Source organism: Mustela lutreola, chromosome 2 (genome assembly GCF_030435805.1).
Source record: "Mustela lutreola isolate mMusLut2 chromosome 2, mMusLut2.pri, whole genome shotgun sequence".
NCBI classification, from domain to species: Eukaryota; Metazoa; Chordata; class Mammalia; order Carnivora; family Mustelidae; genus Mustela; species Mustela lutreola.
The window spans coordinates 163,657,629-163,682,553 of NC_081291.1; the positions used below are offsets into that span (position 1 = coordinate 163,657,629).

Genomic DNA, 24,925 nt, shown 5'->3' on the forward strand with positions numbered 1-24,925 from the left:
TACAGTCTGAGAGACCATGTTTCCCAGAGTTAGTACATTCTTTCTTCTTCTTTTTTTTTTTTTAATTTTATTTATTTATTTGACAGAGAGAGAGAGATCACAAGTAGGCAGAGAGAGAGAGGGAAGCAGGGCCCCTGCTGAGCAGAGAGCCTGTGCAGGGGCTCAATCCCAGGACCCTGGGATCATGACCTGAGCTGAAGGCAGAGGCTTAACCCACTAGGCTCCCCAGGCTCCCCAAGTCAGTACATTCTACATCCCATCACAGAAAAGTCCTGACAATGTCTGACCTTTTACAGATAGAGAACAGACGCACCGTGAGCTTAATTTAAAACAAGGAAAGTTGTAATATGATAACCATGAGTAGTGATACACAGGCATACTTTACTTCATGTTGTAGCCAGTTATGACAGAGGCTTTATGAAAAAGGAGAGAGGGAGGAATGGAGAGAAAGAGGGAGAGAGGAATGAAGGGAGGGGGAAAGAGAGAGAGAGAGACAGGCAGATAGCTAGACAAAGAGAGAGGGTCCCTCCTCCCAAATGAAAATGAGAGTGTGTGGAGAGTGGAAGAAGGTGATTGGCTAGGAGATTAGGAAGCATGAAAAAGTAAAATAAAATGTATTTTGACACTCCAGCTATTTCTTTACATTTTCACAAATCTTTCCCGGTCCCTCATGGGTTCTACCCTGGGTGGGCTGGCTCTACTTGGCACGTCCAGCCAGCCAGCTGTCTTCTCCTTCCATTTAGAGAGTGCTGACTCAGAGTAAACCATTTACAGGTGTGAGGAGATCTCTAGAATATGCTCACAATTATATTTATTGCTCGTAACCTTAGGGAGCTGAAGAAGTCAATGAGTAGCTGGTCATGGAAAGCTTGCCTCAAGGTGTAGGTCCCCTTCTCTACCCTATGCTTCCAGTTTAGGGGATTTACACAAAGAATATGAATTCTTATCTGTTATATGACTCCTCCCTGTGCCCCAATAGTCTGGTGAGAACAGTAACTCTAGCTAGAAAGATGTCAGATGATAGAGGTGTGATTAGAAAAACATAGTGTTTATGAAGAGATTTTAAAGAGCTAAGAGATGCTTATATAATGTTTAAGTGGAAAAAAAGTCAAGACATAAAACATATGTTAGTGTTCATTTCTGAGAGGTCATTATTCATTTCTTTTCCATTCTTTGCATTTTCCAAAATGCCTCTCTCTCTCTCTCTCTCTCTCACACACACACACACACACATACACACACACAAACAAACACACACAAGAAAAGGAAAAGTGCTCTTGGGCTATCCTTCCTTATTTGTCATTTTGGTTTTGTGCTTTCGATCAATGTTAATTTTAATATTGGTACCTCCTATAATGAAGAGATTTCACCTCAAGTTTGAGTGACATAATATTGTTGCTGAGAGTTTTTAATAGACTGCTGTTGTGGTGTAATGTTCTGGTCATTCTTAATACTCAAGTAGTCCTTCAGCTCTGGTGGAATAATTGGGGGAAGAAGGTTGTGAGAGAGATGACTCCTTTTCTAGTTACTGGTAATGGATTAGTGTAGCACAAACAGGTCTCTGATCTTCACCTATGAGAAGCCCGAAGAAGTTAGCTAGGTCGATGGATATATTCCAACTATGTTTTTGATTAGAAATGTAATGTGTATTTAGATGATAAATGACTTCATGTGACACCTATAAAGTTCGGTTACTATAAACATTTACATGGAATAAAAACTACATACAATCAAGAAAGTTGATATTTCCAAAACTCTATAATCTCCTGTTCTTCTAAATATTTACCTATTTATCTTGTTCTCACCTTCTGACTTCCTCAGACCATTTTCATGGCTTAATTTCTAGGTTAGGTCCTGGAGCTCTTTAGAACCTAGGTGTTAATTATTATTATAATTGACACCACTCCTACTCCTCTGTTTTTACCTAAGAGGCTACTTAATTTCTCCCTGTTTGAGTGATTCTTCTGCCATTTACAATTCTGAATTTCTCTTCCCTTCATTTTGATGCTCCAGGCCCCAACTACTTTTTACAGGTGCTTTTACTTGATTACTCTTAGCTCTTCCTAACTTGGAATCTCTTTCTTTAGCTCAGAGATTCCTAATCCTGGCTGCATATTAAAATCATCTATAAAGTAAAAACAACAACAAAAAATGCACACACAAAAAACAGCAAAAAATGAAACACAAAAGAAAAACAATGCATTGGCCCCATCCCAGATATTCTGTTTTCATTTGTCAAAGGTGAAGTTTCGCAGCAAGTTACAACCTTAAAAGGACGAAACTCTTATTTCATCTCAAAATTTTCCAATTCAGGTTTGGTTTAACCTGCTGCTTCACTCTAGAAAATCATTTTTCTAGATAATGACCACCTTCCTAGCCAGACAATAATAAGCTTTAACATTATGCATAATACAGCTGTATACATCTTACAGACATGCATATCACACAAACATTAAGCTAATGACCAAACTTGAACAAATATTTGATAACATAGAATTGCTATTACCACAATAATTATTTAGAAACTAAGCATAGCTGACCAAATTTTCAAAGTTCTCTTTAAAACTGACTATTGTAAATGAAATGCCTTGCATTGCTAAGGCTATCAGAATATGCCTTGAGTCTGTTTTATGGGGGAGAAATGATGGCTGACTGCAATGTCAAAGGGATGTACATTTGATCTTCACAAGGTGGAAACAACTCAAGTGACCATTGGCAGGTGAATGGATAAGCACAATGTGGCATATAAATACAACAGAATAGTACAACAGAATATTGTACAGAATATTCAACCTTAAAAATGAATGACATTCTGACGCATGCTACCACATGGATAAACCTTGAAGACATTATGCTGAGTGAAATAAGCCAGACACAAAAAGGCCCATACTGGATGATTCCATTTATATGAAGTACCTGGAATAGTCAAATTCATACACAAAGAAAGTAGTCACCAGGGACTGGAAGGAGAGAAGAGTGGGGAGTTACTATTTAATGGGAACAGAGTCTCATTTTGAGAGATTAAAACATTCTGGGGATGGATGGTGGTGATGTTTGCACAATGTGGATGTACTTAGTGCCACTGAACTGTATACCTAAAAATGGTTAAAATGGTAAATTTTATGTTATATATGTTACCACTAAATAAAATAAAAGGAATAAAAACAAACAAACAAACAAACAAAGGAATGTATATTTTAAAACTTTCATGATATTTCAGTAAAAATGGATTGTAGTTACCGGATTCAGAGACACAATTGAAATGAGTAGTCCGGGGCACCTGGGTGGCTCAGTCAGTTAAGCGTCCGCCTTGAGCTCAGGACAGGATTGAGCCCCACTTTGGTCTCCCTGCTCAGCTGGGGGTCTGCTTCTCTTTTTGACTCTCCCCCTTCTCATGCTCTCTCTCTCCCTCTTTCTCTCAACTAAATAAATAAAACATTTTTTTAAAATGAGTAGTCTATTCACAGATTCATTAGGGTTTATGAAATATAATACTTTATTAGTTTAAGTAATAGTGTTTACTTTGCTATTGAGGGCTGTCATATGTATGATAGTCAAGTGCTGATAGTATCCTTGATTCATAAGCAGTAATGACTAATAAACTACAGAGACTAAATTCTAAATAAGTAGGATTATTATTAAATGCTTATAGCTATACTGGAATTCCCATTTTTGTTAACTGATGGGAGAGGGAGAGCTGCAGGTTTCTTTTTCACTAGCAATACTATCTCTTACCAAATTATTTTCTTGGTAGGATAAGCCATGGCTTTGTATAAGTCTGTATTTTTTAAATATTCCTTATTTTCCAGTAATCCAGTATGTAAGCCAGTTGCTTCCTTTTGTTTTCTCCTGAAAATGTTGAACATTTTTGTTAATTTTTATAAATTTCTTGCTTTACAATTCTATGAATTTTATTACATGTATAAATTTACATGTGTAAATGTTATAGCTGCCACCACTGTCAGGATATAGAGCTGTTGCATTACTCCAAAGAACTTCTTTATTCTTGTAATCTCTCCCCCAACCATCAACTCCTGCAACCAGTGATCCCTTTTTTATCCACTATAGTTTTGTGTTTCTGAGAACTGTCATTGACATGAATGGAGTCATATAGCATGTAACCTTTTGAGACTGGATTCTTTCACTCAGCATATTGCATTTAAGATTCATCCATATTGTTGCATGTATTAATGATTTGTTTCTTTTTTTTTTAAGATTTTATTTTTTATTATTTATTTGACAGAGAGAAATCACAAGCAGACGGAGAGGCAGGCAGAGAGAGAGAGAGAGAGAGGGAAGCAGGCTCCCTGCTGAGCAGAGAGCCCGATACGGGACTCAATCCCAGGACCCTGAGATCATGACCCGAGCCGAAGGCAGCGGCTTAACCCACTGAGCCACCCAGGTGCCCCGATTTGTTTCTTTTTATTGATGAGTAGCATTCCCTTGTATGGTTGTACCAGACTGCTTATCCATTCACCCACTGAAAAACATTTAGTTGTTTGTTTGGTTTTTTTTCATTGGAGGGCAATTATTATAGAATTGCTATAAACATTTGTGTACAGGATTTTATGCAAATATGGATTTTCACTCTCTAAGGTAAATACCCAGGAGTCAGTTTGTTAGTTCAGATGATGTATGTATATTTTGTAGGAAACTGCCAGACTGTTTTACTAAGTGGCTATATTGTTTTATATTCCCATCAGAAATGGATAAAAGTTCCAGTTGCTCCACAACCTTGACAACACTTGGTATTATCAGTATTTTTATTATCTTAGTCATTTTATTATCTTAGTCATTGTAATAGATGTGGAGTGGAAATACTTTTTTATTTTGACTACATATTTTAAAGCTATAGATGATAATGTGATTCTGGAGCCATAATCCTTCCTGACTCCTATTTTTAGAGATATTCTATTCCTGTGTACTTTTTTCTCACAGGAAAGTGAGGTCTATTATTTTTAGATTTCTGATACTGTTACTTTTCCCCTACTCTTCTCAGAATTGCTATTTTTCCCTATGATAGTGCATTCATTTAATTTTTCAGAAATTTTTTTCTTGAAGATCTAAAAAAATTGTCTCTTTACATCTAAATTCTAACATATCTTAAAATAATGTATGTACCCACATAAATGCTAACTATAAGGTATCAGAAAATTACTATACTCATTCAGTACATTTTTTTAAATGTTTGCTATATCTTGGCCGTTAGGTGAATAATATGTGATACAACAGGAAAGGGCAATCTGGGGGGAAAAAAAGCAAATTACAGTTCTGTTTGTACTTCTGATGTTGAGGCAAATTATATTTGAGAATGTGGTTCCTGAAATAAAATTCTTCGAGATCAGCATATCAGGTGTTGAATGGGTCTTAGTCTCTACTTTAAAATAACATTTTGGAAAAATGAAAACATATTTATGTTAAAGAGCACACATTATCTTTTAGAGAGAAGAGCCCTGTTCTGGGAATTAGAAGACCTGCATCATATCTCCAGTTCTGCCACTTTGTGGTTTAGTTGCTGGGGCAAGGTATTTCCCCTCTCCAAGTTATCTCCTTGTCCATAAAATTCTCTCTAGGTTAAAAATTAAAAACTAGCATTGTGTCTTTCCAGGACTTACATCTAGCTACCAATGATGACAAGAAAGGCAACATTTTTATTGTTCTTAACAAATATTTACTTTATAACATCATGTAGCATAATTAACTAATTTGCTTCTTATTTCTTGCTGGAGGACATTGCCTGTACCCTGATATAGAGACCTATTCTCATCTTATTCAACCTGTCAGAAGCATTTCAAAATGATCTAATACTTTTGTGAGCAGGTTGTGTGTGTGTGTGTGTGTGTGTGTGTGTGTGTGTGTGTGTAATAATATCTACCCTTGGCTTCTATGTCTTCACACTCTCTGACTTCCCTCCTACCTTACTGATTTGTCAATCTCTTGTGTTAGATCTCCTCTTCTCTATTATACACCCAGATGAACTCATCCAGTTTAGTAGCTTTAAATACTCTTTATATGGTGATGATATCAGATATTTATCTTAAATCTGACCTTAACCTATCACCTGGGCTCCAGATATAAAAGCAACTTACTGTCTTTTACTTACTGTCTTCAATTAGATGGCCCACCAGGTATCTTAAAATTAGTAAGAGATCTTGATTTAGTAAAAGATCTTAATTTTTCTCCCCACCTCTGGTGAGCATCACCACCCTGCTAGAAGAAGCCTGCTCCAGTTATGCTATATCTCTTTTTTTCCCCTTATTTCTTTATTTTTCCTTATTTTTATTTGGCAATACAGTTTCTTCAAAAACGTAGTTGGTCTGGTCCTTTGTTTCAGGTAACTTCTGTATGTGAGTAATCACAACAGAAACTCTCAAGAAAGCATAGTTTTTAAGCCTGAAAGCTCTGTTTATTTTTAAACAGACCCTGTGCTCTCCTCATCCCCACCTTCTTCAATTTAATAGTGACCATCTGGGGTCCATTGGAAACAACAGGCAGGATGAGAAAGCATGTTCTGAATCTTCTCTTGCTCTAAGCAACGTCCCATTGTCTATCTGACAGATAATACTTGAAGGGATATTCTTTTTCCTGCTAAGGCTTCCGTTTTGTTTTAGATTTCAATACAGAAGAAGTTGGATCTGTGTTAAGCCTTTTTCATGTTAGCCCTTTGCAAAGGTTGGTCTTTATTTTCTAGTCCCAGGCTCACCAGATATTATTTAATATGTCTCCTCCAGCCAGAGGGGTCTCTTTCCTCTTTTTCCTTCCTAGAAGTGATCAATTCTGAGTGAAGAAAATGGGCCAATCTTTTACTCAGAAATCTTCAGACTCCTCATTGCTTGTAGAGGAGCAATCCAAGTCCAAAGTGTGACAATTAAGGTCCTTCAGAATTCAACTAGTAGAATTTCTGTATGTAATAAACTTCACATACTGAAATGTATTGATGCACTTAAAGGGCATGTCATACTGCCTAGAATGTTAGGTACTAAATCACGGTCATTATTTTATTAACAAAATTGCTTGGTGTTTTAAATGTTTAAAGAATCCACTGTCAAAAAAAAAGTTTCTCAAAGGAATATGTCTTAAGGCCCAGTAACCCACTTGTAATAATCTTTCCTTAAGAAATACTTGCACATACATAACAGTTTTCATTGCAGCTTTATTCATAATAGCAAACTTTCAAAGCATACTTGATTTCTGTCAAAAGATAAATACAGAAAACATTGTTATATTAAACTATATCAAACTATTATAAAGCATAAAATAGATCCATATATACTGCTCTAAAGAGATTTGCATAATGTATTTTAAGTTTAAATAGGAAGTTGCAGGTTAATATAGGTAATTTTCTTATCAGCCTTGATGCAGAGTGAAATACAACTGTCTGAAAGATACAGGAAGAACTTACTCCAAACTGGTTATCTTAAGTGGTGACTGAGAAGGATTGAAGGTACAGAGCGAGATTCTTCTGCTTCTTGTTAAAATTTATTTTTAAGTGGTGGAATTGTTCATAATTTTTTAAAACTTTATCTTTTGTATGTTTATGGGAGGAGGGATTGTTTTCACTAATTTCAAATAAAAGTTTTTTATATTAAAAAAGCCCCTCTCAAAATTAAAAATGTTGCCTTGGAAGAGCCATTAGGAAGTATATACAAAATAGCATTAATTGATTTGTTGATTCATTAGGAAAATAAACTGTAGTATTTAGGGAAAATACAAAATACAATTTAAAGTAAGTGAAGCTTTTGAACACTTAGCAGCTTTGGCAGGACCAACCTTATTTAGGACCATCAAAAAATTTGCATAATAGCACCATTTTTTAGATTTTCAACTCAGTCAGGAACCAGACACCAGAAACTTACTTCAAATATAAGTTTGTAGTAAGTCTTCCAGAATTGTTAATTTTCTGTTATTTTGATTATTACAGAAGTGCTCAGTTACACCTTCAATGATTAACAAATTATGTGACATTTGACCTCAAGTATTGTAAATAGACTTTTTAATTTTTTTAAAGATTTTATTTATTTATTTGAGATAGAGAGAGAGAGCAGGAACAGGGAGGCAGAGGAAGAGGGAAAATCAGGGTCCCCGCTAAACAGGGTGCCTGACCTGGGGCTCCATTCCAGGACCCTGGGATCATGACCTTAGCCAAAGGCAGAGGCTTAATAGACTGAGCCACCCAAGTGCCTTCTTTTTAATTTTTTAAATATGCAGTTGAGACTAAATGAACGTGTGAAAATAAGTTCTTGATATTTTTGCTTTAAGTAAGGGCAAGAAATTTACTTCTTTTGGTTTGTGTTGAAAAGATTCTGTGTATGCTGGAGGCCATCTGTTTATACTACCTTCTATGAAAACTGACAAGGAGCCTAGAAGCTTCTTGGGAAGTTCATGTGACTAGCCTAAGGAATTTCAATAATAATAGTAATAGCAATACCAAAACAACAACATAATAATAAAACAATATAACAACCACAGTTCACAAATCCAACACCAATTCATTTGAAGTATGAATTTAGATTATTAGCTTAAGATACCAAATATTAGTATAGAAACACAGAATTAAAACATATGGAGATTCCCTGCAGTAGGGAAACTATCTGTATGTTGTATTTACTCTTTTCTTATTTCTCTGTAAGGCTAAGCTGAATTTCTCTCTGCCTCTAACATACCACTCAAAAGCCTTTTCAACAGAAAACTTATTTTTCTGTAATGACAGGGGCTGTGAAAATGCAGTGAAATCTAAATTATCCTGATAAAATTAAGACAATAATAATCTGTAAGGCAGATACAAGTATTGATGCTACAGTTGCATTCATCTATCCAATTAATTACCAGAACATATAAAGTATAGATAGGATTTATAGATTTTACATTTTATCAGAAATGTACTGAAGGCACTGAAAGTCAAAATTATGATGCCCTTAAAGTAAGACAGTATTGTAAAATCTTGAACTTGGAAGAGTTTGGAGAAATACAGTATGGTGACTTTGTTTTCTAGACCAGGAGTTGGTAAGCTGGGGCCCATGAGCCAAATCCAGTTTGTTGCTTGTTTGTGTATGGCCTATGAGGTAGGAATGGTTTTTGCAAATGAACATTTGCAAGTGATCTTCTGCTGGGGACACTGTTTTTGAACCCTGATTATGCAAAATGATATCCTTTGAAAAACAATTCTATTATCACTAGTAGACCTGAATGGCAAAAAATATGTATGTACTTTATTATTATATTTTAAATTTTGTTAAAATAACAATGTGATTTTTAAATGAAATAATTTTATTTTAAAAATATAATGTGATTTGCTTTCTTACTTGTTATATAAGTACCAATATAATAGAACATTCCTAATTTTGCCTCTTGACCCACAGAGTCTAAAATATTTATGCTCTGGCTCTTTATAGAAAACATGCATCCACCCCTATTGTAGATGAAGGACCTAAAGCCCTGAGAAGTTCAATTATGTTCCCAAAGTATTAATTAGACCCCTTTCAACTCTTTGGGTCTGAATATTCTAATATTGTAAGGACTCTGGAATGTCTGCTTTGTTTCCTAATTCCACTTCATAACTAGCCTGTTGATCATCAGCAAATTGCTTAACTTCTCTTTGCCTCAGTTTCCTTATCTGTAATATAGTGTTGTTGTGATCATGAAATGAGATGATATATGTGAAATGATTGCAGTAGTGCCTTACATGGTTATTGCTCAGTAATTGTTATTGTGACAATCAGTGTCAATGTATTTAATTAGTAGATGATCCTTAAAGGAAGGGACTAATACACTTCTGATCCTATCTTTCATTTTCTTAGAAGAGAGTAAGCATATTCCATCTTCCATCTGGGGAAGAATTGGCATTTATTCACATTCTCATTCTTGCAGCATGATTTGTTCGTCCTTTACAATAGCTCCACAAGTTAATCTAAAAAATTATGAACTTCTAAAATACAAACATGAATACATAATGTATAGGATTGATCAGAAAATTTAAATACAGAGCAGTTAAATGACAGCCACAAAGCACATCGACCCTGAGCCCAACAAATGTGAGTGAGACTTTTTTGCTCCCTCATCCCATGAGATCCTATGGACATTTTCACCATATTTAAGACCACTTGAACTGGTTACATTTCTTTCAATGATGGGGCAGAGGGCCGGCTGTTGTTGTTCTTCCCTTTTTAAAAAATAATCATATTTAATTATATTCTGTGCAATGGTGAAGTGTTGTACTTCTATTCATTCTTTTCTATTCTATTCACATAAAACATTATTTGCCCAGCTTATTGACACTTTTCATCTAGTGCTTAGACTACAAAGCCATGATGCTGAACTAGATGAAATCCAGTGAGATAAATGCCCTACATATTCAATCATTTAGTATTTTGCCCTATTAGTCCCCCAACCCATGGCAGGTCTAGTTAAGTATACTTTTTCATGAAAAAAAAAAAAAAAAGGCAGTTTTCTTCCTCTCTAAGGTTGAAATGAAAAAGGACCACATGTTGTCTACTTTGATAAATCTTGAGTTTTGATTCCTAATACAGACCCATTGTATGGATGATAATTTGAGGGGAAATTTTTGTTAAAAGGTATAGGTTATAACTTGGATTTGAAGAAGAATCACAAACAAAGAGACCAACTCACATCTTTGATGAGGTTTATGTAGTAAGAATTAGTATTGCCTATAATTGCTTCCTCTGACTCCTGTGTTGTGTTTGTTCAACTTAACAGTCCAAACAAGATGTTACTTTTCTTAGGCCTATCGATATAATCTCACAAAAGAGAGCGTATTTTTTTTCTGTTTCATACATTGTCACCATCATCTTCTTGAGGTTTGCTGTCATTTGTAATGAAAGATGTACCTTAAGGGAAAAATAAACACCAAGGTAGGGAAAATGCTGCCATGCTTAGTCTTGAAGAGATGTATTTTTGCTTGATGTATCCATAATTAGATAGGTGTTCAAAGTATGAGATTTTTAATAGCAAATAGTGTTTAAGACCCACATATGGCAGTCTACTCTGTAGATAAGCAACACCAAATCAGATGAAATCCAAGGTCAATAAAAACCACTAGCACTTTATATTTGCCCAAATAAAGTTCTGCCATATTTCTGGAATGAGTTAAAATCTAAATAGTTTACAGTATGTTTTCCTGTAATATCCAGTTCTTTGCCTAATATCGACTGTATCATATCGTAATTATTAATTTATTGTCTGAATGTACTGCTTGGGCAGAGAGCCTATTCTGTCTTAACCACCATGATATCCAGTGTACTCAGCATAGTTCAAAATTTGATATGCAGTAGGTCCTCATATTAGGTTGAAAGAATGAATGGATGTATTCATTAATGGATGAATTTTCTAAGGGGCATTATTACTATTTCATTTACTGGGCTGATTGCCATTACAGAGACATATATATCAACTAATAGCCAGCTTTCCATATACATTGATACTTTGAGTTTGGAATGCTTTTAATGTTTGTATCATTCATTTGCAGATACTTTCACATGTATCTGTGCCTCATTCAGTTTCCAGAGTAAGGGGGTAATGTTCTATTTTCACAAGTTTAGATTAATTATTATGATAAGATTGAGCTCAAATATAGCCCCCATACTAAAATTATCTTGATTTTTCTAGCTATAAATAGTTACTAATTCTTTGATCTACCACAACACATTATCTAGGACTCTTCTCCTGAATTTATTTTCAGACATTTGCCATGGCTTGACAGTCAAATTGTATTTGTACTGCAAGTTCCTATGCCTTGTAAGGTGCTACATAGTAGATTCTCAAATATTTGTGAAATTTTTAAAGAAGAAAGTTATCATTAAAAAATCTTACAAAACTTATAGAAGTTTAAACTTCATATGTATTTTATGCTTACTGAGAGCATTTGTCTCTAGCACAGAGGTCAGGAATCCATAATGGCCAGTCACTTCTACCTCAACCCTTCCTCCATTGAGTAGGAGTACCTGTGAGAGCCTTAGCTCTCCTGTTATAGTATTAACTAGTTAATTAACTAGTTAAGTTATTCATTCAGTGGATATTTTACTAAGCAACTATTGAACAAAATTAAATGGAACAATTTTTGTCCTCAAGTAGATCACTATATAATCGAAGATAAAAATGCAAACAGATAATTACATAGTAGAGGTTAATTGCTTTGAGACATGCATAAGATACTATGAGGCATAAAAGTGGGGCATTGGCTTATCAGAGAGTTAGCACCTTCCCTTTTTTCTGAGAGTGTTCTCTCATGTTCCCACAACATCAGAAGATATATGCAGCCTGCTAAGCTGCCCCTGCTCCCTCATTTTCTCCTTTGCCTTTTAAGAATCACTTCTCAGTTACTTTAAGCCAGAACCAAATGCAGCCTTTTAGCTTATTCCTTTCAAAAGGATGATAATCCCTGTCTCAAACACATCTAGAGCAAACTAAACTGAGGCTTTCCTCATACTATTTCATTATTCATACTGAGATAGAATATTGGCATAAATTAAGGAAGGCAACACACTGAAACACAGAATACTTAACAAGTCTCATTAATGAGAATACCCTTACCCCCTGAAAATGTTGAACAGCCTTGTATACATAGTAGTAAGAGATATTTATTGAGGAATTAGTATGTGCCAGTTACTGTTCATGTATATGTAAAGATCTAGGATTCCAATCTCACTACAGCTCTTTTAAATAGTTGCTATTGTTATCCAGATTTTACCGGTGAGAAAACTGAGGCACAGAGGAATAAACTTGCTCCTTGCTCAAGGCCAAGTAGGTGAGAAAGCCAAAATTCAGTCCCAGGAAGTCTGATTCCAGAGTTTGCACTTTAAACAAGTTTATATACTCCTCAGTAGCAAGTTTCCAAATTAAAATTCATCTTTGTACAACACTAAAATGTATTCACATTTCTCTGTTTTTATGGGATAATCTTTTTTTTTTAAATAGATTTTGAACATGGTCATTGTGTTTCCTTTCAATTTGCATGCACTGGGGAAGTAAGTTGTGGTATATAATAAAAAGGAGTCAAGGGTTATCGTGTTACAGATATAGAACATGCTTATTTTTGAGGAGTCATGTAATTTTGAGAGGTATACCTGTCTAAACTATTTATATGTTAATAATCTAAACAATTCTTTTTTTTTTTAATGGATGCTACCCTCTTTGTAATATATAAGCCAGTCTCCGACAAAGACCTGGATGCATATTAGAGAATGAATCTCTGCTTATTGCCCTACTCCATGAAAAAGCCCTTCTCCTTTCTTTTTCCTCTCCTTCATTAACCTTCTCCTATTAAGCTTTATCTGCTTTTCTCTTCAAGTAACAGCCATTTTTTTCTCACTACAAATCTTCAAATAGGCTTTATTAAAACACATATTGTTTCTTCATCTGTAAAATGAGGCATTGGATTAGGTAATCTTGAAGTTCCCTATGGGAAGACTGATCTATCTATATACTTGATGGAGATCCAATTTTATTTAAAAAATACAGTAATCTAGGGGCGCCTGGGTGGCTCAGTTGGTTAAGCCGCTGCCTTCGGCTCAGGTCATGATCCCAGCGTCCTGGGATCGAGTCCCACATCGGGCTCCTTGCTCGGCAGGGAGCCTGCTTCTCCCTCTGCCTCTGCCTGCCACTCTGTCTGCCTGTGCTCGCTCGCTCTCCCTCTCTCTCTCTCTGATGAATAAATAAAATCTTTAAAAAAAAAAAAAATAAAAAATAAAAAATACAGTAATCTATAACCAAGATGCATCATGACAGTCATTAATGTAGGACATTTTTATCCAGAATTTAAAGTCTGATTTTCTTCATTATGGATTTTTTGAATTCACTGAACAGCTTCAAAGAAAAACATATTACCTTTACTTTTTTCAATGTATGTAATTTGCCTATGTACAAAGGAGCTGTATAAATCTACCCAATTTGAAGATCTAAGTGCATAATCAAGGGGTGTTTATTGGAAAATTTATACTAAGTAACTGATAACCTGGGATTTTGATTAATTCAGGTCCTGGGAACATGATGACTAAAATACTAGAGACGAGTCCTTGTCCTTTTAAAAACTATTCAAGTGTATCTTATATCTTCCTAACTGTCCTTGACTCTTTTTTTAAAGCCCCATTCATCTCAACCATTTCCCCACCATAGCAAACTATCACACTAAACTCATCCTCCTGTATTTGTTATGGCACAATATATTTGTTATGGAGCGGTACAGGTTATTAGTTTTCAAGATTACAAAAAATGCTAAGAGAGTTAAGGTACTTTTGTATTAGGATTTTTAAAAATCCTTACATATTTGATCTCTTCAGCACTCAGTGTTTTATTACAAAGTTCGCAAAGCTAAATGGGCCAATCCCATCTGATCCTGGCCACTGGTACACCTGTGCCTTGAGTTATATGTCAAGTAGTTACTCCTTAAGAACATACTAGGAGAGCGCCTGGGTGGTTCAGTGGGTTAAGCCGCTGCCTTCGGCTCAGGTCATGATCTCAGGGTGCTGGGATCGAGTCCCGCATCGGGATCTCTGCTCAGCAGGAAGCCTGCTTCCTCCTCTCTCTCTCTCTGCCTGCCTCTCTGCCTACTTGTGATCTCTCTCTCTGTCAAATAAATAAATAAATAAAATCTTTAAAAAAAAAAAAAAAGAACATACTAGGAGCTATAGAGCTAAGGGGAGCTAGTTAAAATTTTTAAAAATATATAAATATATATATTTTAATATATATTTTATAATATATATAAAATATATTATATATTTTATAATATATATAAAATATAATATATTTTATAATATATAAAATATAATATATTTTATAATATATAAAATATAATATATTTTATAATATATAAAATATAATATATTTTATAATATATAAAATATAATATATTTTATAATATATATAATATATATTTTAAAATATAATATATTTTAATATATATTTTATAATATATATATGTATATGGCTGCTCTTTGGGATCTTATAGAAAACAGGTGGGGTGCTGATAAATGAGAATGTTAATAATTGCCTTCTGGTTTTTTGGAGGGTTAATAAGTGAGTAAATAGTAATTGTGGTTATATGGTCCTGTGAAAACCTCACCATGCTCACAACAAAGATATGCATTCTGTTCTTCCAAAGATAAGGTGAACATAGTGTTAAAGCAAACAAAACAATGAAGCGTGGGAATATGAAGGTAGAATTTATATTGATTGCACTTCATTCCAGATCGCAAAACTCTGAAGTCCTGAGACCTTGAACTGCCTCCGGTCAGGACACAGCTAGTACTGGTAGTAAATGAAAAAGAGCAATGCACTGAGATTCTCATTTAATGATGCTTCCCCAAATGTATGTGCATGGCGATAACTACTGTGTTTTTTAGCCTCCTGATAGTTTGGATGCCTTGGGATGTATTTCTTCAGTGCAATAATAGTATTAATCATCAGATTATCATTTGCTTATTTTGTTAAAAATTAGAGTTCTTTCTGTTTTCAAACCCACTGTCCAATGAATGCACTGTGGTGACTATATGAAAGTAGCGAGAAATAAGTGCCAATCTTTTACATATTCAGTCTTTGGAGTATTATCCTCAAAAGGGGAACTCAATCTCTACTTGATTTTTAAAGGGATTAGAGAACAGAGTCAGCATTTTTCTTAATTTTTAATTCTTTAATTTTTAAATTTTAATTCTTTACTTAATTTTCTCAGTTCTTCTCATTTGCTGATTGATCTAGAATCTCTTCAGGCCCTCCAGAACTTTATTTCTTCATCTGTATAAGTGGTCCACAGACATCACGATGATTATGAAGATTAATGATTTGGTTGTTGAAAAGCCCAATAGCTGAAAGAATCATGGGAACTGAAGAGTCTTCTTTGTCCTTTTTAATGATGCAGCTTCTATGGATTTTTTTCTGATGATCTAGAAAAAGTGATAAACTGGGTGATTTCATCATACAATAATTTTGGTTTGGGTAACTTTTTGAGATTTAAGTTACTGTTTTAGCACATCTACTTAAAAAAATTCTTGGGTTTAGGCACCAAATGATCTTTGGGTTAAGGAAAGTTACCTCAAGTGCTGACAGAGGATCTTCACTTATATAGCATAGTATATGTGTGTCAAATATACTATATTCATGCCAAAGCAGGGGTCACTAAATTCACCGTACTGGCCATTTGGGAAGGAAAATGACTGGTAATACATTATATATAAACATTTATTTTAAAGGGAAAAATATGATAGACTTTTCCTTCTTCATAAAATATGTATTTCATATTAGGAAAGTGGAGCATTTACTTTCACAATCCATAAAATGCTCCGATGTACTCTTTTTGCTCTATTTATTTTCACTTATGACTTGCTGTAGATCAAGAGTTCTCTTAAGAACCCACGCATCCCTATAAAGAATTTTTACTTAAAGTCTTGGGACCCTATTTTCCACACCTCCTTGACCCCAAGACTTCGGTGATTTCAGTAATGTGCTCAACAGTGGGGTCTTGAAGTTACTCTCTGCATTAGTTTCTCCATGGCTGCTTAAACAAATTACTGCAACGTTGGTGACTTTAAAACATCAGAAATTTATTCTCTCAAATTCTGGAGGCCAGAAGTCCAAAATTAGTATTACTGGGCTGAAATCAAGATATATTTCTTCTGAGGACTGTGAGGGGAAATGTACATCCTTGCCTTTTCCAGCTTCTGATGACTGTTCATTTCTTGGCTTATGGCTGCATCATTTCAGTCTCTGCCTCCATGCTCACACAGAGTAGTTGTCCTCCTGGGTCTTTGTGTGAAATCTCCCTCTTATAAGGTTACCTGTGATTACATTAATTTCCCCAGCTCCGAATTCTTAACTTCATTACATCTGTAAAGTCCTTTTTTCTGTATAAGATAAGAGTCACAGGTTTCAGGGGTGAGGATGTGGATACCATTGTGGGGAGGGAGTATTATTCAGTCCATTGTGGGGAGGGGGTATTATTCAGTCCATTACATCGTCCTTACGTATGTACCTACTTTCCATTTCCTCACTTTCTTCCTTCCCGTGTATACTAACATCCTTAGCTAGGCCAAGAAAATACAAGAGATGTCCAAAGACTTTACTTTCCTGGCTACTCTTTATACTTTATACTTCAGATGGAACGATTGGACAAGTAATACAAGAGATCCAAGTAATAGTACTTCATAGGATTGAGTAAGACTAGGTCCATGAGCAGTGGTCTGCAGATTTGTTTATTTTCTTTGGTACGGTTCACATAATTTCCATCTTAATTCTAAGGACACTTGCCTAAAGAGGCCCAGTCTACCTTCCTCAGTGTTAACCTTCCTCCATCATTGTGCCTAAGGCAAGGACATCCCAACAGCTCAATCAAATGTCAATTCCCTGTCACACTCCATTCAGGAAAACTGTATGCTATAGCAGTGGGTCTTGAGTGTTTATTCTTATGCTACATAATGAAGAGGGACATTGCAGAAAGGTGGCTGTGGGGAAAACATCTGGAAGAAATAAATTTCCTAGGATCAAAGGGCTCCGTGTGCAGCCCAGAGGGTCCTCCGGGTGCTCCTCCGAGCAAACAAACAATTCTCTTGATGAGTCACTGCAATTTTTTTCTGCCAAAACCCCACATGTGTTGCAAGATCTCAAGGAAAAGGGGTGGAATAAGGAGAGAGAAGGACAATTAAAGAAGGCAATGCAAGTGATTTTAAAAAGAATCTAACCATATGAATAAAAGAAATCCTCAACCTTGTATCACTTCTGTTGCTGCAGAGTAAAATGAGGTATAACAAAATAGTTTTTAAAACACCCACCAAAAACGAGCAGGGCAAAGAAAGGATGTTGGGGAAAAATACAACACTCTGAAACAACATGTTTTTTTTCTCTAATACATGAAAACTGGCAGAGGAAGGTGAAGCCCAGGACTATGTCACAAACCCTAGCCAGTGGCATTTTACTGAGAAAAAAAAAGTTACTTATGAATCAGTACAGCCATGCTTTGTTCTGCATGAGTGTTTTAATAGAGCAAGTGTAATATAAGGATCAGGTGGGCTCGTGGGAATGGAACAAAAGGTTTTGTAAAATTAAAGCAAAATAATTATAGCTCTAGGTGCAAAGCGAGCATACTCCAGCAGTTGATAGCAAGGACCTGCTCAGAATGGAGAAGGGAGGGGGCATGCTGGAAGTTTTTTTTTTTTTTTTTTTTTTTTTTTTTTTTTTATTCACTAACAAAGGCTTTTAATAGGTAACAGTTGTAAAGCGTCTTTGAAAGTAATTAATGCACCCACACAAAAATTTATTAAAATGAAAATTTAAGGAATTGTCTAAAGTGAATTAATTAACAAAAAAAGAACATCATGCCTTTCTTATTTTTTAAAGAAGGAGAGAAGGTTAAGCAAAGCAGATTTTTGTGAGATTGGATTTTTAAATGTTCCTGGTTTATTTAGTATCTGAATAGCCCTAAAAAAAGAGAGTTGGCGGGATTTATTATCCATCGCCTTTAGAAATACTAAATTGAGACAGACATAAAATGGGGATTAATTTGCTGTGTGTGAGCCTCAAAGTCCCTCAAAATTATGATATTTCCTTATAAAATGACCAAAGTTTTAAAAAAGTTTTTGGAGGCATGTAGGAAGCAGAATGTAGTATTCACAAGAGGAGGGAGGTGTTTTGTTTTGTTTTTTTTGTTTTTTTGTTTCCTTCTAGTGGCCTTCTCCATCCTGCATTGCTCTTAACCACGCCAGGATGACTGTGCTCCCTGTTGTGGCCTCGTGGAATACAAAAGGAAAGCTGCACAGTGTGTTGTTAGTAATTTTTAGTGTATTTTCTGTCTCTACAGAAAAAAACAATTAACTGCATTTATCCTGTTTCTACAAGAATTTTTAATCATTATATTTGTTTTTCCTCCTATTTTCTTTTGTATTATTTCATACTGTGATATAATTATAAAGTAGGATATGAATAACCTGCTGAGAATTTACCCTTTACCATGAGAATCATTTCTAGTTGATTACAAAAGTATCCATTTTCAGCTTGTTGTTGTTACACCTCAAAGAGTTTTAGGTTGTGAACTTGAGTAAATCTTTGAAAGTCAGGTTCTAAACCTTCCATGCTAAAAAAGTCACTGGAAATTATTGCCTTTCTTCCAATATTGTTATGTTCTGTTGAGGCCCCAATCTGGCTTTAGGAAAAAAATGTGAATAAGAAAGAAAGATAATTTGGGAAGGTACTTTGAAAAGTAGCTCTGGTGATGCCACATAAATTACAGAATTACAGTTTTGAAAATGGTTTCCTTTATATGGATGTTTATAAGACATCTCACGTAGCACACCCTAGTATACATATGGTCTGTGAATTTTGTACGTGGTTGCTTGGATTTTCTTTACCTTTTTTTCATTGTCTTTTAAATGAACATTTTCATCATGTCTTTATAAACCTTTGACTATTCTAAGATTTTGATTTTCATTTTTCAAGACAGTGGATTTAGTTGGTATGAGTAATGTAGCATTATCAGGGTAGTGCTCTTGCCTGTGAGAAAAAGGCATATTTGTGAAGCTTCTTGGTGAGGACAGTGGGCACTATGTAGATATACATTCCTCATGATCTTTGTCCTTCAGTACTGTGTTATTTCATTTTCTCTAAGGATGTGACTATAAAGAAGAAAATCAAGAAAAGAATGCATTCATAGTATACCAAGAACCTATGGTGTTCATAATAGTGGTTCCCGTTCCAACTCTTTACCATATAATTTTAAACTATTGTATCTTTTGGTCATCAAATTGGAATATTATATTCTTTTCTAATGCTGCTATGACAAATGACCACAACTTTATCAGCTTATAATGCCACAGATTTATTATTTTGCAGTTCTGCAGACCAGAAGTTTGGGTTGGTACAACAGAATCTTCTGCTCCAGATTTCATGAGATGAAAATTAAGGTGTCAGATGGCTGGCTTCTTAACTAGAAGCTCTGGGAAGAATCTGCTTCCAAGCTCATTCACTTCCTTGTGGTAGTAGGACTATGATCCCCATCTCTTCATGGCTGTCAATAGGAGGACATCCTTCGTTTTGCACACCGGCCCCTGCATCTCAGTGCCTTGAATCACACTTGGAATCTCTCTGACCTTCCCTTTACTACATCCTATCCACCACCCTGACAAATTCCAGCCAGAAAGTGTCCTCTGCTTTTAAGGTAATTACATTGGACCCCTCTGGATAATCAAGGATATTTTCCCTATTTTAAGGTCCATAATCTTAATTACATCTGCAATGTCCCCTTTTCCATGTAGTGTAACATTTTGCCATGTACTAGAGGTTCCGGGTATTAGAGAGTGGACAGTTTTGGGGTGCAGTTATTGCCTACCACAGATGAATTATAGAAGAATGGGTCACCTCTATTACATATTTCTAGAGTACACTGAGTATTCTTTTTTTTTTTTTTTCTCTTGAAGTAGAGGAAAAGACTCAGTATGAACACTTACAAAATATGTTAGTACATTTTCTCCTAAACATTGATCCTTATACATATCATGGGATTTGGTAATAGTGTTTTTTTCTTTCACCTGATAAATAGAACAACTAGGGCACAGGAAACCAAGCTGACCATTAGGAACTGAGCTAAAGTAGAGGTTTTCTAGCTTGCGGTACAGATTTTATTCATCAGCACCCTTTTATTCTCCACCAAGCATGCTAGAACCATAGTTGTAGCCAAATTGGAAAAGGGAAGTAAGCCAAGATTGAGTGAACCAGAAATGGGATTACTGAAATATTAGTAGAGATGATTTACATGGAGGGCTGAGATAATGCAGTTATAATTTGCCAGGAAATAGGGAAATCTCAAGTCTCTTGCTGATATTTAAGATAGTGTGCCCTTATAAGTGCAGGCATGACACAAGTCAGAGTGAAATTAAATAGATGGTAGCACTTCAATTCCAGGATTGGCAAATTCAAGGACATAGTAGTAGGAATCCAAGTTAAATAAGGGCCTCCGTTTACAGCTGTAATGAAAGAGGGAGGTTCTAGAACCCCAGGGAAAAGAGAACATAAATAAATCTTTTGATAAGTTTGAAGGAAGGACTCAAAGGATCAAAAGGAAACAAGGTCAAAGGGAATTAAGGGAGAGTAACTGTGGACAAGCTTCATCTACACTTCATATTTTGGGGGGTGCCCGAGTGGCTCGGTTGGTTAAGTGTCCAACTCTTGATTCCAGCTCAGGTTGTGAGAGCAAGCTCCATGTCCTCCATGCTGAGTATGGAGCCTGCTTAAGATTTCCACTGGCTCTTCCTCTGCCATCCCCACCCCACTCAGGCATATGCGTGCTCCTACACACACATACACACACACACATTCAAAAAGGAAGAAAGGAGGGCAGGCAGGCAGGCGGGCTGTCTGGCTTCACAATTTTTCTTCAGGAGGGTTCTGATATCTGGGATGTAAGACAGATTTGTAAATTATTTGTCAACTTGTGCCACTACTGAATGCAAGATTAATAATAAAGTGCAAGTTTAACTTCACAATATTGTTTTCTAATAAGATGACTAAGTACAACATTAGTTCCCACACACACAGGCCTGGACACACACATTTTCCTCATTTTCAGGATAAGACAACGTAGGTGCCTAATAAGTAAGTTATGTGTAATGGACATATTTTGCGTGAAGTATAGGGTAGTAGAAAAATCAAAATACTGAAACTCTAGTTATAGTTTTGCCACATGTTACATATGTGATACTAAACATGTCATTTAATCATTTCTAGCCTCTATTCTATCACATAAAATCAAGATATCACTCCAATTCACTTTCTTTTTTTTTTTTTTTTTTTTAATTTTTTCTTTTTAAAAACATATATTTTTATCCCCAGGGGTACAGGTCTGTGAATCACCAGGTTTACACACTTCACAGCACTCACCAAATCACATACCCTCCCCAATGTCCATAATCCCACCCCCTTCTCCCAAACCCCCTCCCCCCGGCAACCCTCAGTTTGTTTTGTGAGATTAAGAGTCACTTATGGTTTGTCTCCCTCCCAATTCACTTTCTAGTGTTGATACCCAAATCAGATGAGCTAAAGATACCCTAAGGATTTAAAGATTATGAAATACTATGAAAATTATTGTGTTTTAAACAAATATCAACAATTCTCATTATTACAGTTATGGCATGGTCTTTGTCTTCAAATATGTACAGTCTAATTAATATGTTGAAATTAGTTTATTATTCCTTTTTTGCATTTTCATTGTTGAATCTTCATGTCATTTCTTGTGTGTCTGGTGAGTTGCTATTCACAGTATTAAGTAGTCCTGGTTTTCAATGCTATTGTATATGTGAGAGCTAATGTTCAAAATCAGGACAGTATTACATGTCAGTGCATTACTAAAGGCAATTAACAGGAAGAATTGTAAAATTAATGATTAAAAACATGCAGAATCACTATAATATTATATATTCTGCTCTATGCTTTTATTTTTGTTAAATAGTTCATCAGTCAAGTCATAATTTTCTGTGCTCTAAGTTCCAAAAATAATGAAGACAATCAGAAGCTTAAGAGTTGACTTAGGGATGAAAAGTTGGCACCTTTTTTATGGGTGTGTTGGTTGGTTGGTTTTACTTCTGATTTCTCCATGTCCCTATCCTCACCTATGTATTTCAGCTTGGTCCTGATTCTAGAACCAGTGGGTCTTTACATAGAACTAATGGATGGTTAGAGTGCAAGAATCAGTTCAGAGTTTATATGCAAATATACTTTATATGTATGTAATGAATATGTGTATGTATACTTTATATGCATTTATAAATGTGCCCTTTCTTTCTCCCTTGGAGAGGTTCAAAACTTTTTTATTCTCAAAGGAGCATGTGAACTTAAAAACACTTGGACCCACTGCATTACAGATTTTATACCCAAGTGAACATTAATTTTTTCCTTCCTTCCTTCCTTCCTCCCTTCCTTCCTTCCTTCCTTCCTTCCCTCCCTTTTCTCTTTTCAATTACTCCTATTCAGAGGAGAAAGATTAAGTAAGCATTATTTTGAGTAAAGGCAAAACCCATTTTTTTAATACTGTAATATTATCTCTTTGCTCATCCACTTCTCATTTATTTTCTTGTTGATGTGATTTTACTAACATCTCAGATTGGAGAGCATTCTTCCCTACCCACCAGAAGTAGTGATGCTCTGCAGAAGGCATTTCTATAGCAGAAAAAATTTAGAAATCAGTAGAAAGAAAAGGTAATACCCACATAAGAAATATCCCTCACCTCCTTTTCAACATTTTTGCTCCCTATTTGAACATCATTATCTAAGCTAAAATTTCCCCCAATGGAAAAAATAAAACAAATAATTAAATTGATTTGTGAATTGTTTAACATAGAAAATAGATTAAATTAAACTGTAATTCTTCTAGTTAATGATATAATTGAGTTATTTTTGAGATGTGGACAGGGCCAGCTCCAACTTCTATGAAGAATAGAAAAAGATTACAGCTTTGATCATCCTGAGCAACAACTTCCTATTACCATAAAGAGTGAATAGCTCTCTTCACTTTTTCATTTCATCCAAGAACATCTCTGTACCATCATTAGTGTTTTTTTAGAGATAGTGAGTTTGGGAAAGAAAGAAAAAGATGATTGTTATTATGGATTTCTGTTGGCAGTTGAAAATGTTGCTGTGGAGAGTTTTCCCTACACCCTGTTCTTGTAGGATTTGAATTTCCAGTTGGATTGACTTGGCTGTCAAAAAGTCAAGTTGATTTTTCTTTCCCCAGATTAAGTTGATAATTGGCAGAGTAAAATGTTAGGAATGATTAGGAGAGGTAAGATTCTAAAGCCATTTAACACAACAAACACACTTTATGGGACTGTTTTGTCCTTGTCCATTTTTTATTTTTATTTTTGTAACTTCTCCAGGGAACACATTGTATAAAGTTATACTTTGCTGTTTCATGAAGTATTTCTTCCTTGACCTACCTACCATAACTGCTTAGTTTATACTTAAAGAGAAAAAAAAAGTTTCCATTCCACAATTGGATCCTTTTGAAGAAAAATCAAGGTACAGTCTCTTTTTCACACAAAAGCATTCAGAGCACTAGTTTTAAAGAAAGCTTAATTCTTGGGCTCGATGTTTTTGACTGTCTTCCTGCTCTTTGTTACCACCTCCAGGGCTTTTTATCATTTTCTGTGCCCATTTCAGATTGTTTTACTCTCAATATAGCCTTCTTTCATATCTCCTCTGCCACTGTTTCCTCTCTTCCTCCTTACCCTTCTTTTGCCCCAGTCTTCTTCATACTTAGGATTGTCTGTAGCTTCTCATCTGCATGAACGTCTCTTAATTTTGATCTAAACTCGAATTCCATTTCTTAATAGTCTCTTCTATGTAGGCAGCTTCTTTGTACCAACAACTTCTCTTGACTATGTATTTTAAACAAATAAATAAAAATAAGTTAATATTTATCTACCTTGCTAATTGAAATGCTCATTGGAAGTTGGGGACTCTTTCTTAGGTGTCTTCTATAGAGTACCTGTCGCTTTGTCTTTTTAGTAAAGGTAGCAATATTTTGTTGAATTAGCAAACATTAAACACTGTACATTACATGTATATTAATCATCTAGCTGCCCCTCAAACATTAAAAGGCTTATTTACTTAAAGCATATTAATGACACTTTTTATGCAGTCAATCTTGTATTTTTTAACCTTCTTAAACAAAGAAACAAAAAAAAAACTTCTATATTTTTAATCTTCTGAACATGATTTTATCTTCACATAATGATCCCCCAGTCATCATTATTGTATTAGTTTCCTAGGGCTGCTAAAATAAAGCACCATACACTGGGTGCCTCAAACAACAGAAAGGTACTGTGTCTGATTTCTGGTGGCTGGACAACCAAGGAGAAGGCTCCTTCTGAGGACTGGGAGAGAGAATCTGTCCCATGCCTCACACCTCACTTCACATGGTTTGCTAGCATGGTTTGAT

At 35.3% G+C, this 24,925-nt stretch overlaps 1 protein-coding gene across 25 annotated transcripts in view; it reads left to right on the top strand.

Moving 5' to 3' along the window:
- ZBTB20 (zinc finger and BTB domain containing 20) overlaps positions 1 to 24,925 on the top strand; it is an 816,455-nt gene that overhangs the window by 344,337 nt on the left and 447,193 nt on the right. For 5 of the 25 annotated variants that reach the window (XM_059164028.1, XM_059164040.1, XM_059164022.1 and 2 more), the window contains one exon: positions 4,244 to 4,402. The exons of the other annotated variants lie outside the window; for them this stretch is intronic. The gene's annotated coding sequence lies outside the window, so the exon portion shown is untranslated. The remainder of the gene's footprint in view (positions 1 to 4,243; positions 4,403 to 24,925) is intronic. 25 annotated transcript variants of the gene reach the window in all.